The sequence below is a fragment of the Anas acuta genome, chromosome 3, assembly GCF_963932015.1.
Source record: "Anas acuta chromosome 3, bAnaAcu1.1, whole genome shotgun sequence".
Taxonomy (NCBI): domain Eukaryota; kingdom Metazoa; phylum Chordata; class Aves; order Anseriformes; family Anatidae; genus Anas; species Anas acuta.
The window spans coordinates 105,661,272-105,672,300 of NC_088981.1; the positions used below are offsets into that span (position 1 = coordinate 105,661,272).

The 11,029-nt window shown below is 36.9% G+C and overlaps 1 long non-coding RNA gene across 1 annotated transcript; it reads right to left on the reverse strand.

The window, feature by feature from the left end:
* Nucleotides 1–2,703: 2,703 nt before the first annotated feature.
* LOC137853093 (uncharacterized) lies at nucleotides 2,704–8,652 on the reverse strand. Its single transcript, XR_011094235.1, has 3 exons — nucleotides 8,588–8,652; nucleotides 8,423–8,489; nucleotides 2,704–6,952 (listed from the first exon to the last, which is right to left on the reverse strand). It is a non-coding gene; the product is annotated as an uncharacterized lncRNA (long non-coding RNA).
* Nucleotides 8,653–11,029: the final 2,377 nt, after the last annotated feature.

Consider the following 11,029-nt stretch of genomic DNA (forward strand, 5'->3'; position numbering starts at 1 on the left):
GTACTCGAGGTGAGGCTGGACCAGCACCAGTAAAGCGGGACAATCACCTCCCTTGACCAACTAGTGATGCCGTGCTTGATGCATCCCACGATACGGTTCGCCTTCCTGGCTGCCAGAGCACACTGCTGGCACATATTCAACTTGCTGTCAACCACAACCTGCAGATCCCTCTCTGTGGGGCTGCTCTCCAGCATATCATCACCCAGTCTGTATGTATAGCCAGGGTTGCCTCATCCCAGGTGCAGGACCCGGCACTTGCTCTTGTTAAACTTCATGCAGTTGGTGACTGCCCAGCTCTCCAATCTGTCCAGGTCTCTCTGTAAGGCCTTTCCAACCTCATCAAAGTCCACAACTCCTCCTAGTTCAGTGTTATCAGAAAATTTGCTTAAAACACCTTCTAGTCCTACATCCAAATCATTTATAAAGACATTGAAGAAGACTGGCCCTAAAATGGAGCTTTGAGGAATCCCACTAGTGACCATCCACCAGCCTGATGTGGCCCCATTAACCACAACCCTTTGAGCCCTGCCCGTTAGCCAATTGCTCACCCATCGTATGATGTTTTTGTTAAGTTGTATGCTGGACATTTTGTCCAGCAGGATCCTATAGGACAGCATGTCAAAAGTCCAAAAAGATCACATCAGCTGGTTTCCTTTGGTCAACTAGATAGGTGATTTTATCATAAAAGGAAATCAAATTTGTTAGGCAGGACCTACCCCTCATGAACCCATGTTGGCTGGGACCAATGACTGCATTGTCCCCCAGCTGCGCCTCAATAACTTTGAGGATCATCTTCTCCATAATTTTACCAGGCACGTGAGACTGATAGGCCTGTAAGTGCTAGAGTCTTCTTTCTTACCCTTCTTGAAAATTGGGACATTTGCCAGCTTCCAGTCTACTGGGAACTCTCCAGATTACCAAGATTGTTGAAAAATAATTGAGAGAGTTCCTGCGATGACATCAGCCAGCTCTCTAAGCACCCTGGGATGGATCCCATCTGGACCCATGGACTTGTATGGATCCAGGTGGAGCAGCAAATCCCACACACGTTGAGTGTTGGTTGGGAGTTTGTCATTCCCACCATCTTGGTCCTCCCACTCAGGGCACCCAGGGTCCCGAAGCCCATCATCAGCATTGAAGACAGAGGTGAAGAAGACATTAAATGTCTCTGCTTTGCCTATGTCACTGTTTGTGAGGAGACCTTCCCCGTCAAGTAGCGGACCTATGTTTCCTTTGGTTCTCCTTTTTCTGTTAACATATCTAAAAAAAACTTTTTTATTGTTTCTCACAGACATGGCCAGCTTCAACTCTAGTTGGGCTTTGGTCCCACAAATTTTCTCCTTACAAGCACGAACAGCGTGAGTTAAGATAGGATCCGTTGACATGAACAGCGTACAGCATGAGTTAAGATACATTTCAGACAGAACTATATATATTAGCCTGAGCTATGTAATGAAACCAGTATATGATGAGTATATGATGAGGAAATATGATTCCTGGAAGAGCAGGTTAGAGCTCTCACCACAGCTCAGTGCTCTCACCCCATTGAACACTCACACTGCATGCTTAGTGTGAGCCCAGGTTTCTGTCTGGGCTGTGAAAGTTATCAGAACTTCTTCCTCCCTTGGTATTTATTTTGTTCTGTTATGATACATTTACTGGTATATAATACCTGGGACTGATCTGCAAATGAGAGATAGTGCCTCACATTGGACAGGACAACAAAAACAAAACCACCAAGCAAACATTACAGACAAACTATTGCTGGCAGTTTCAATGATGGTGGTAAAGTCAGCGAGGCAACAGATTTAAACAACAGGGTCAAGCTTTCATCAGCAAACTCTGATTAAGTGTCAGAAGGTCCCAGATAACCTCCTTGACATCTGAGCAACAGGAACTGTAAATGAAGCTTTCATCATGCACTGAAATTAGAATAAGCAATTATTAGCTTATTAAAGCTTATTAAAGCTTATTAAATATATTTAATTAAATTTTGGTGAACTGAGCCCACCAAAACCTCTCCTAAGGTATTTTTGTCTGCATGTAACAGAGCATCCTTTCATTTATATAAAGATATCCTGATCTGATTTATCATAGAATCATAGAATTAAAGAATGGTTTGGGTTGAAAGGGACCTTAAAGGGACCCAGTTCCAATCACCCTGCCATGGGCAGGGACACCACCCACTAGACCAAGTTGCTCAAAGCCCCATCCAACCTGGGCTTGAACACCTCCAGGGATGGGACATCCACAGCTTCTCTGGGCAAGCTCTTCCAGTGGTTCACCTCCCTCATAGTTAAGAACTCCTTCCTAATGTCTAATATAAATCTAAATCATTTACACTGTCTTCCTGTTACTACTTTGTCAAGGAAAAACAGCCTGTTCATGTACATATACAAGTAAGAAGGCCGTAGTGAGAATGAGATTTGCATCTCTGATGTTTGCTTCTGGAAGAAATTATATGTTATAGTTGCACTCTCAAGAATATTTTTGAACCCTCTTCAATAATATACTGACCACAGACTTCTTTGGGTTATAGCTGAGGCCTTTTGGATTTTTTTTTTTCAATCAATTACTTTATTTTAAAAATGCAGTTTATTTAAGTTCTAGGCTTAAATTTGGTTTATTTCACACAGAATAAATATAGAAGAAAATATTCCTCAGCTACTTTATAGGACAAATCCTCTATGGCTAGCCCTAATAATAGATTAAGTTTCTAAGACATTTTGCTAAGATTGAATATGACGGATGTGGGTATAATTATAAGGAAGGTAGCAACACACAGTATCCCATGTATTGTATATCACTGCGTACAATTGATACTAATGCTTATGACCTGTTAGTGAGACTTGATTTGCTGGGTAATAAAATTATTTTTCTATTTAGTGAGAAAAAAAAAAAAAAAGTTGTAGTCAGTCAGCTGTGCCACCACACATGAAGATAGGTGGTGAAAGGTTGAAGTTTATTAGATGTGAAGTGCCTTCAGAGGCACACAATTTGTCCCCTTGGTTCATTTTGACAGCACTCTCATGATAGCAAGCCATAGTTTATTTTATGTGCTATACATCTTTATTCCTCTCAGATCATGCACTCTGAAAGTTCTCTCCATGCTGTTATCAGGTAAAAGATATTTGGCTTACCCCAGCCCTTTGGCCTAATGAAGACCCTTTTGTTTCAAGCGAGAAACTGAATTCATATAAGGAATTTTAAGAACATCTCTCAAAAGATGAAACCCACTCATGGAACATTATAGGAAATAATTAATCATTCCACCTCTTGTATACAATCAATAACACTAAAAGACTGTCTTGTCATCTTATCAAGCTACATAGGTTTTAGCAGTTCCTTTATTAAGCCTGGAAAAGAAAGCAAGGAGAGAGGGATTCTTTGAACATCCAAACACCATGTCACACTGAGTGTGATCCTGACACTGCCCAGGGAACCTGCTATCCTTTGTTTACAGATGGATCTGTGATAACCCGACAGCTCAGATGGAAGGTCACCCTGGAGGACAAGCAGGGGTTTCTTTTCCATCATCCCTGAATCCTGGAAGTAGAGGTTTTGACCACCCTGGGTATCCGGGCTCTGTGTTAAATTCTACTTTTCCTGCTGACAGAAGTATGTGGAATGTGATCAGAAGATACTCTGGCAATTTGTCTTCTATTACAAGAGAGAGGAAGAAGAAAGGGTGAATAAAACTCTATGAAACTACATGAAGAAAATAATGCAGATATGACACTACAGTTTTCTGACTGTCAGGCTACTTATTATGATAGACCATTTTGAATATATATGGCTTATATGCACTAGAAGGTGAAAAAAATTGTTAATACTACCTGTAATACCAGAACTGCACTAACTAGAGGTAATTAATGTTATTTCATTGACTTCAAAATGGCCAGGCCATCCTTTCACCCTCATTTAATGAGTCCATGGGTGTAACTATAAAACAGACGGGGTTTGCAGTTCCCTACTCACAACAGCATTTGAGCAACATGCTAGAAATTGTCTTGTCAGCTTTGTTAAGACTTTACTGTCCTCCATGGAAAGGTCTCCAGAGCAGTCACTTTTGGTAGACCAATAATTCATCTTTGTAATCCTGATTCATCCATCAGGTTACAGTGACATAACCAGTTGCTTCACTGGAAGGTACAAAAAAGTCTTCAACAGCAATTATTGGATAATTTGCCTACAAAAAATTCTTATTCTTTCCAATATGTAGGAAGTGGTTTATATTTGCTTGTATAATGCCTTGGGGTTGTAATCTTTCCAGAATCCTGGGCCCGCTAACAATCCTTAGTTATTATTGAATTTTATAACTAGTTGAACACTACATACTTCCTTCAATATAGACTCCAAATATAGTTTATGGCTATACATGTTGTATAAATAAATTGCTGCCTTTTATCACTTCCTATCTGTTAGATAATGAATGCTTAAAGTGATACAAGGGAAACAAAATGTAGTCCATTTGGCTTAAGTCCTCAACTTATTAACTTTTGACTTTTTGATATTTATCTGAAAATGTTTTTTATGGTTGTCTTTGGCACACATCTAAAGCATATCTTTTATGGTCACACTGTCTTGCTTATTGTGATAAATGGCTCAGTCTTCAAAATAGGACTATAATCAAAGTTTACAATTTATTAAAGGAATAGAGGTAAGCAAACAGTGCTGGGTGCACCAGGAGTCTCTGCTCCACCAAGACGCACACCAGTTACATCAAGCAGCTGATTTTTATGCTCCTAGGCTAATACATATTCATTACTGCTTCTAAAAAAGACAGGGTTATTATAATTAGTTTCCGGAATCCAAACCCTCCTACTGGAGCATGCGTATCAGTCTCCGGTGGTCCCTCTGGGGGTCTCTGGGGGTCTCTCATGCTGAAGGCTCATAGTCTTCCTCCCTCTTGTCCTTCTCCTTTATCCAACTTGGTTGTATGTCAGAGACTTGTGCAGCGTCCCCTGCAAGCTTTGTCTTTTAGTTTTTCTTCAGCTCTCCCCGTCTCCTTAGTCTCCTGGCCAGATAGCAGAGACTTGCAGAGTGTCCCATGCAATAGTCATAATAGTTAGCAGTTATTCTGAAACCCCCCAGATATAAGAGACTTCAAGGAAAAGCCTACAAATACATTTCCCTTCAAGCTTTCTATTGACATGAATTGCTAAAACATTCCTTGCAAGATACAAGAATTATATACATTAACCACTCTGTTTTTCTTAGACTTGTGGTTATACAAGGGTATGTAAGACAGAAGGTCACATTCATCATACCATGCAGCCCTAGCGTTGTTCCATACTGACACGAATCAGATGAACATATCTCACACCCATCCACCAACAAACAGTCATGTTACATAGTCTTATCAATAAAACATTAATTTACTGTTTGTTTGTTTGTTTTTTCCTTTAACATGTTTAATCTCTCCTAGAGTTAACTTCTTCACTTTTGTTCTTTCTAAGGCATACTGTTAGCTATTAAATAATTACCGTAGCAAAGGAAAGTTATAACATGAAAATTAGTGTGGATAATAAAGCCATAGGTTAATGCATTAGAACAGGTTTGCTAACAATGGCACAGAGATTTTGTTACCAGAATATTACTGTCAACATTTTTCTGTGTCTAGTAATTTAGAAGAAATGCGGATGAAAAATTTATGTTTTATTACACTTGTGGACAAAAGGCCCATCCAAGGATCATACTATCACCTATCTTTGTGTGAAGGAGGGAATTCAGATGAGGATTGTATATTTATATATTTGTATATATTATTAATCAAATAGTTAAGTTTATGTTTGATGTAAGGAAAGAGTAGCAGATATATTAGTTTTTTCAATTTCAGATAATATAAAATTCAAAAAAGAACAATACTGCCCAAATATTCCTCCTCAAACAAATCAGAATGAAAATCAAGAAGGAAGACTTATTTTACTGTGTTTAGAGGTAAATAATTTATTTTTAAATAAAATTGTCAACTTTTTTTTTTTTTTTTTTAGCAAGGACAAAACAGATGATATGAATGTACATGATAAAAAAAAAAAAAAAAGAAAGAAAACATGGGCTGTAGCTTGGGAGCTGGGTGTTCCACTTCTTTTCTCTTGTTTCTCTTGTGTTTCAAATAATGTTTTCCATGTTACACACAGTGACGTGGAAAAACAGATTCAACATATTAGACCCAGTATTTGTAATGAGGATAAAATAGTATGAAAGCAATCTTGTTTTGATATTCATGTCCTTGGCAAATATTCTGCTTAGCATCATGCCAGAGGCTGTCCTTTTTTTTTTTTTTTTTTAATTATTATTATGTAGGTGGTTTACCTGCTATACTTTTATTTTATGATAATTATGATTTTATTTTATTTTAGATATGTAAACAATTATTTATCATTAACAGATAAACATATATGCATTTAGCAACAAAAACTGTGAAAGTTTATACACATTAAGTGTTCCATGCACATTAAGTGTGTAAGTGCTCCATGATATGGAAGGTTTAAGTCCCAATTCTCATTGAAACATATATAATAACATTTCAAATTTGTCATTAAAATAAAGAGAAGTTGGTCAGCAAAAACACAATTCATCTTCCTTAATTTTCAGTACATAAAGCAAAATATGTATTATCAAAATATAGTTTCTACAGGCACTGGAGAAAGACAGCAAATGAAATGTCATCCATTTTAAAATCTATTTTACTTACCACCTATGTTTCTCAGTATATTGACTACCTGTGTGGGCACAACAGGTTTTGCAGTAAAACTAATAAATAACAAAATTAACACAATGTGCATAATTCTAGGAAACAGACATGAGTTCAAAACAACCAAAATGTAGACAGCTGTTTATCAAGGTCAACATCACTGCACAGTCTTTTGGCTTTGAAGACATATTCTTCCACCAGCAACCACATGTGCAATTCCTTGCATGGTAGGTTTCTGGTGATGTATCAAAGCCTCTGTATAAAACAATGGCAAATTTACTGTTTTCCATCATCATAGTAACATCCCATTCAAATCCAATAACCATCATTTCCCTGCCAAAGTATACATGGCACAAGCAGTGCTTTCAATGGTGAAGTGATTTATTCAAACAGTTGTTGTACACCCATCATATCTCTACTCTCTATTATAAAGCTTGAGCTGACCTTCAACTCATTTTAATTTGTGGACCCTGAGGATGTGGGATCGAATGGCAAGGTATTATTCAACATACGCTTAAGCCATTTCTTTTAAATATACTTCAGAACCATAACTGAGGTTTTGATTTGGGTAGAGTTTCCCTGTGCTTGAAGGCACTTCAGCAAAAACATATTACAGCATAAAACTAAAAACACACAGCTAAAATGGAGTGCCAGATAATTGAATATAGCAAGAACATTTTTTCTGATCATTGCTTGTATTTTTTTATTTTTCTTTTAACTCTGATTGACAAAAATTTAATGCCTGGAGTTTCTGTTTACTAGTCTAGTCATAAGAAAGTATTTTATTGGGAGAAACCTTGGGAACCTACAATTTTTATTTTTATTTTTCAGGCACTAGATTTGATACTGTTTCCTCTGATAAAATGTCATTGGCTTAACCTGTCTTTCTTCCATTTAATCACTTTCAGAGTCTCATTAGACCAAAAGGAAATAAGCCTTAAAACTCAAACCACATGCCACATTCAGAGAACACAACAACAACAACAAAAAACCTACAGGCTGTATTCTTACTCACAACACTGGATGGTATCTCAGTACCAAAAAAAAAAAAATAATAATAACAAATAAATACCCTTTTCAAATGGAAAAAAATGCATATGCTTTCAAAGCTATGGCTCCTATTAATCCATACATAATGGGAATTTTCAAGGATACCACACAAGTGAATTCTTGCCTTACAAGGACTTCCACCCATTTCATTAATAATAAGCCTGTTTTGCTTGTAATGTTTTGAAATGAATACAAACTCTACAATGACTACAATAAAGAAAAGCATGCATCATTCATTCTACATGGATAAATAAGTAGGTAGATAGACATAAAACTAATTTTAAAGTTTGACATATCTGAGTAAAACTGGTTATATTATGGGGGAATGCAAGACCCACCCATTTAATGCATTCCTTATTGCAGAACTATACAGAGAACTTATACAAAAACTCCAGCAACATCTGAAAATGCATACCCTTGCATTGATGTGCAAAATTTAGAGGAACATTTAAATGAGCACCCAGTTCAGTTTTGAGCTCATGCCTAAGCCACATAGTTTTACAGAGGCCTCCACTGTTTTATAGTTTCCTTGATCTGTTTTTTTTTTTTTTTTTTTTTTTTTCCCCTGGTTGTCTTTCATTTTTCTCATCTGTTGCTTATGGAACTCTGACAACTGTAAGGAATCTTGGGGCTACTCAACTATTAGGAAAAAAAAAAAAAATCCTTAGTACTTACCTGACCACGAGAGAACTCAGGAAGGGTGTATTCAGGCAGAACCATATATACTTCCATGTTGTATATACTGAGAAGATATCACAATAACAACATATATTAGAATTGCCTGATTTCTATGTTTGTTTGTTTGTTTTTTCCTTGTCTTTATTGTTCTGCTCTACTTACCACTTTTGTTCCCTCTCTCACTGAGATCAACCATTCCCTCAAATTTTGTCTTCACTTAATTTCTGAAGAAGGTGTATAATTTTTTTACGTTCCCATTAATTATTATACAGCATCCCCTTGGATGTGCCATAGCTGCAAAGTCATTTCTCAGCCATCAAAAGAACTGGCAAATCAAAGTCCGAAGTGAAGTTTAAGAGCACTGACATATTAATTCTCTCAGTTTGTAAACATTTTTAACTTTTTTAACTTTTTTAATTTTTAAACTTTAGATATTATGAGCTGTTAATGTTTTTATCTAAACAACCAGTTACAAAAGATTTGGCCTTAATAATTTTATTCTTAGAATACCAGGGGTAGGGATGCTTCACACTGAATTTTGATATATTTATTTTTTACATTAAGGCCTAGATTAATGCTCTTCTTAACTCCTTTTAACATTATTATTATTATTATTATTGTAATTGTTATTATTATTATTAATTTAACAATGATATTGTTAATTTATTTGCTCTGAGCAGTTAGGAAAAATAAAGGTCTGTTGGTTGTTGCAATTATGAAGAGATGTTAAAACTTTAAATCAAAAATTTATATTGTTTTCAGGTTTAAAAAGAAAATCAACCCCCCCTTGGCCCCCCTAATCACATCCTTATTCAATGTTCCCTACTCCTCTCAGTTACTAATCTTTTCCCAAGCCTCTCTCTGAGGCTTGGTGAGCACCTACTCACTCAGTCTGAAACCTTTTTCTCCCTTTCTCTGTATGGGCTTCTTTTGTTTTTCTCTGTCAGAGTCACAACTCTGTTCTAAACAATATCTTCTTGCAAACTCATTCAGAGTTGTCTCATCACAGTGTGCTTACTGGATGATGACTGCTGTCTGCATCCTATGTCCAAAATGCTAGTGTTGCTAATGTTTCATGAGACCTGAAAGATCTTTCAGTTGATTTCAATAGGAAAGACTGTTCAGCTTGTGAAACCCTTCCCTTGTTGGATAATACTTTGGCAGTGACTACAGAACCCACCTGCATTGAAGTACCATTGACCCACGCAGACTTTTGAGATCTGGTCTGAACCCTGAAGATTTTATAGTTAGGATAGAACAAGGCTTTATTGGGAAAAGGGGGGGGGGGGGGGGAGGAGGAGGAGGATGGGGGAACACACCATGACTGAGAAGAGCAGATGGCACAAAAAGCAATGCCAGGAATGGATTCACTTTTTTTTTTTTTTCTTTTAATAATAAGGATTAAAAAAAACTCTATACACATGCTATACACATGTATATGTTTATGTGCATGACTATATGTGTAAAGGAAATAAGCATTAACTGTTTTCAAATAAGTATAAATAGATCTATTTTCTGTTGACAATTTCAACAGATATAACACTTTTTGAATAATATTTAATCTGAAAAAGAATATTTAATTTAAAAAATAATTTAAATAATTTTAATTACAAGAATGATCAGAATATTTCTCTCAATATTTTCAAAATGTGCAAATGACTTTGCTTTAAAAGAGAATTAGCTCAAAACAAACAAGGTGCACTCAGCTATTGTCTTCATGTGTTCTACTAAAATATTATTTCACCAGTAAAAGTTCGAGATAGGATTTAGGCACTAGCTGGAGGGCGAAGGAGAAGGCAGGCTAATTTAGCAGGACACATCACTGCTGTGTTCTTTAGGGCAGGCATCACTTCATGTACAAGGCAAAATGTCAATAGAAACATGTTACTATGCCACATTACACAGGAGATCTAAGAGGTTTAGAGCCCCAGAATGTGTGGTATTCCTTTTAAGCCTGCAGCTCCAAAAAAAAAAAAATGTTCTAAATCCCCCATGTTTATTTGAATAGATGTTGGCAGGATAATTAAATGCTCCCTTCAAACATCCTGTTGGAAATATTAAACAGTAATTACCTTCCTCAACTTGTTCCTTTTGTGAGAAGGGGAGCCACCTGACTGCCAGCTTTCGTTTGCCCTGACACAGATGCAAAAGCTCTGCTGCCTTTCTGATCTGTTCACACACTTTCTTCCCATGAGAAAGTAAGCACTGACTGAAATACGGTATTTTCTCCCAACTTGCACACACAACTGCTGCTTGTTTCAGAAAGATGTCGACTAATTTGAGCAACCTCTCCAAAGGCCCTCCAAACAGAAATGTCTTTCATAAGTTTCCGGGTCAGCAGCCCTTAGTAACCCAGGATGACTATTCTAGTCCTGGAGGCACTGAAATAGTTCCATATAAATAGAAACAGTTTCTGTATCACATTGTTGCCTCAAGCACCCATTCAACACCTCCTTGCACATTAAAATATCTCTCCATGACACAACTTTACACAAAAGAATGTCTTTGCCCATATGGTGTCTCTCTGATTTGTTGATTTTCTTTAGTCTGATCCTCTCATTTGCTGAAGCATTTATATCTTCTTGTGGGATGAAACTTTAAATG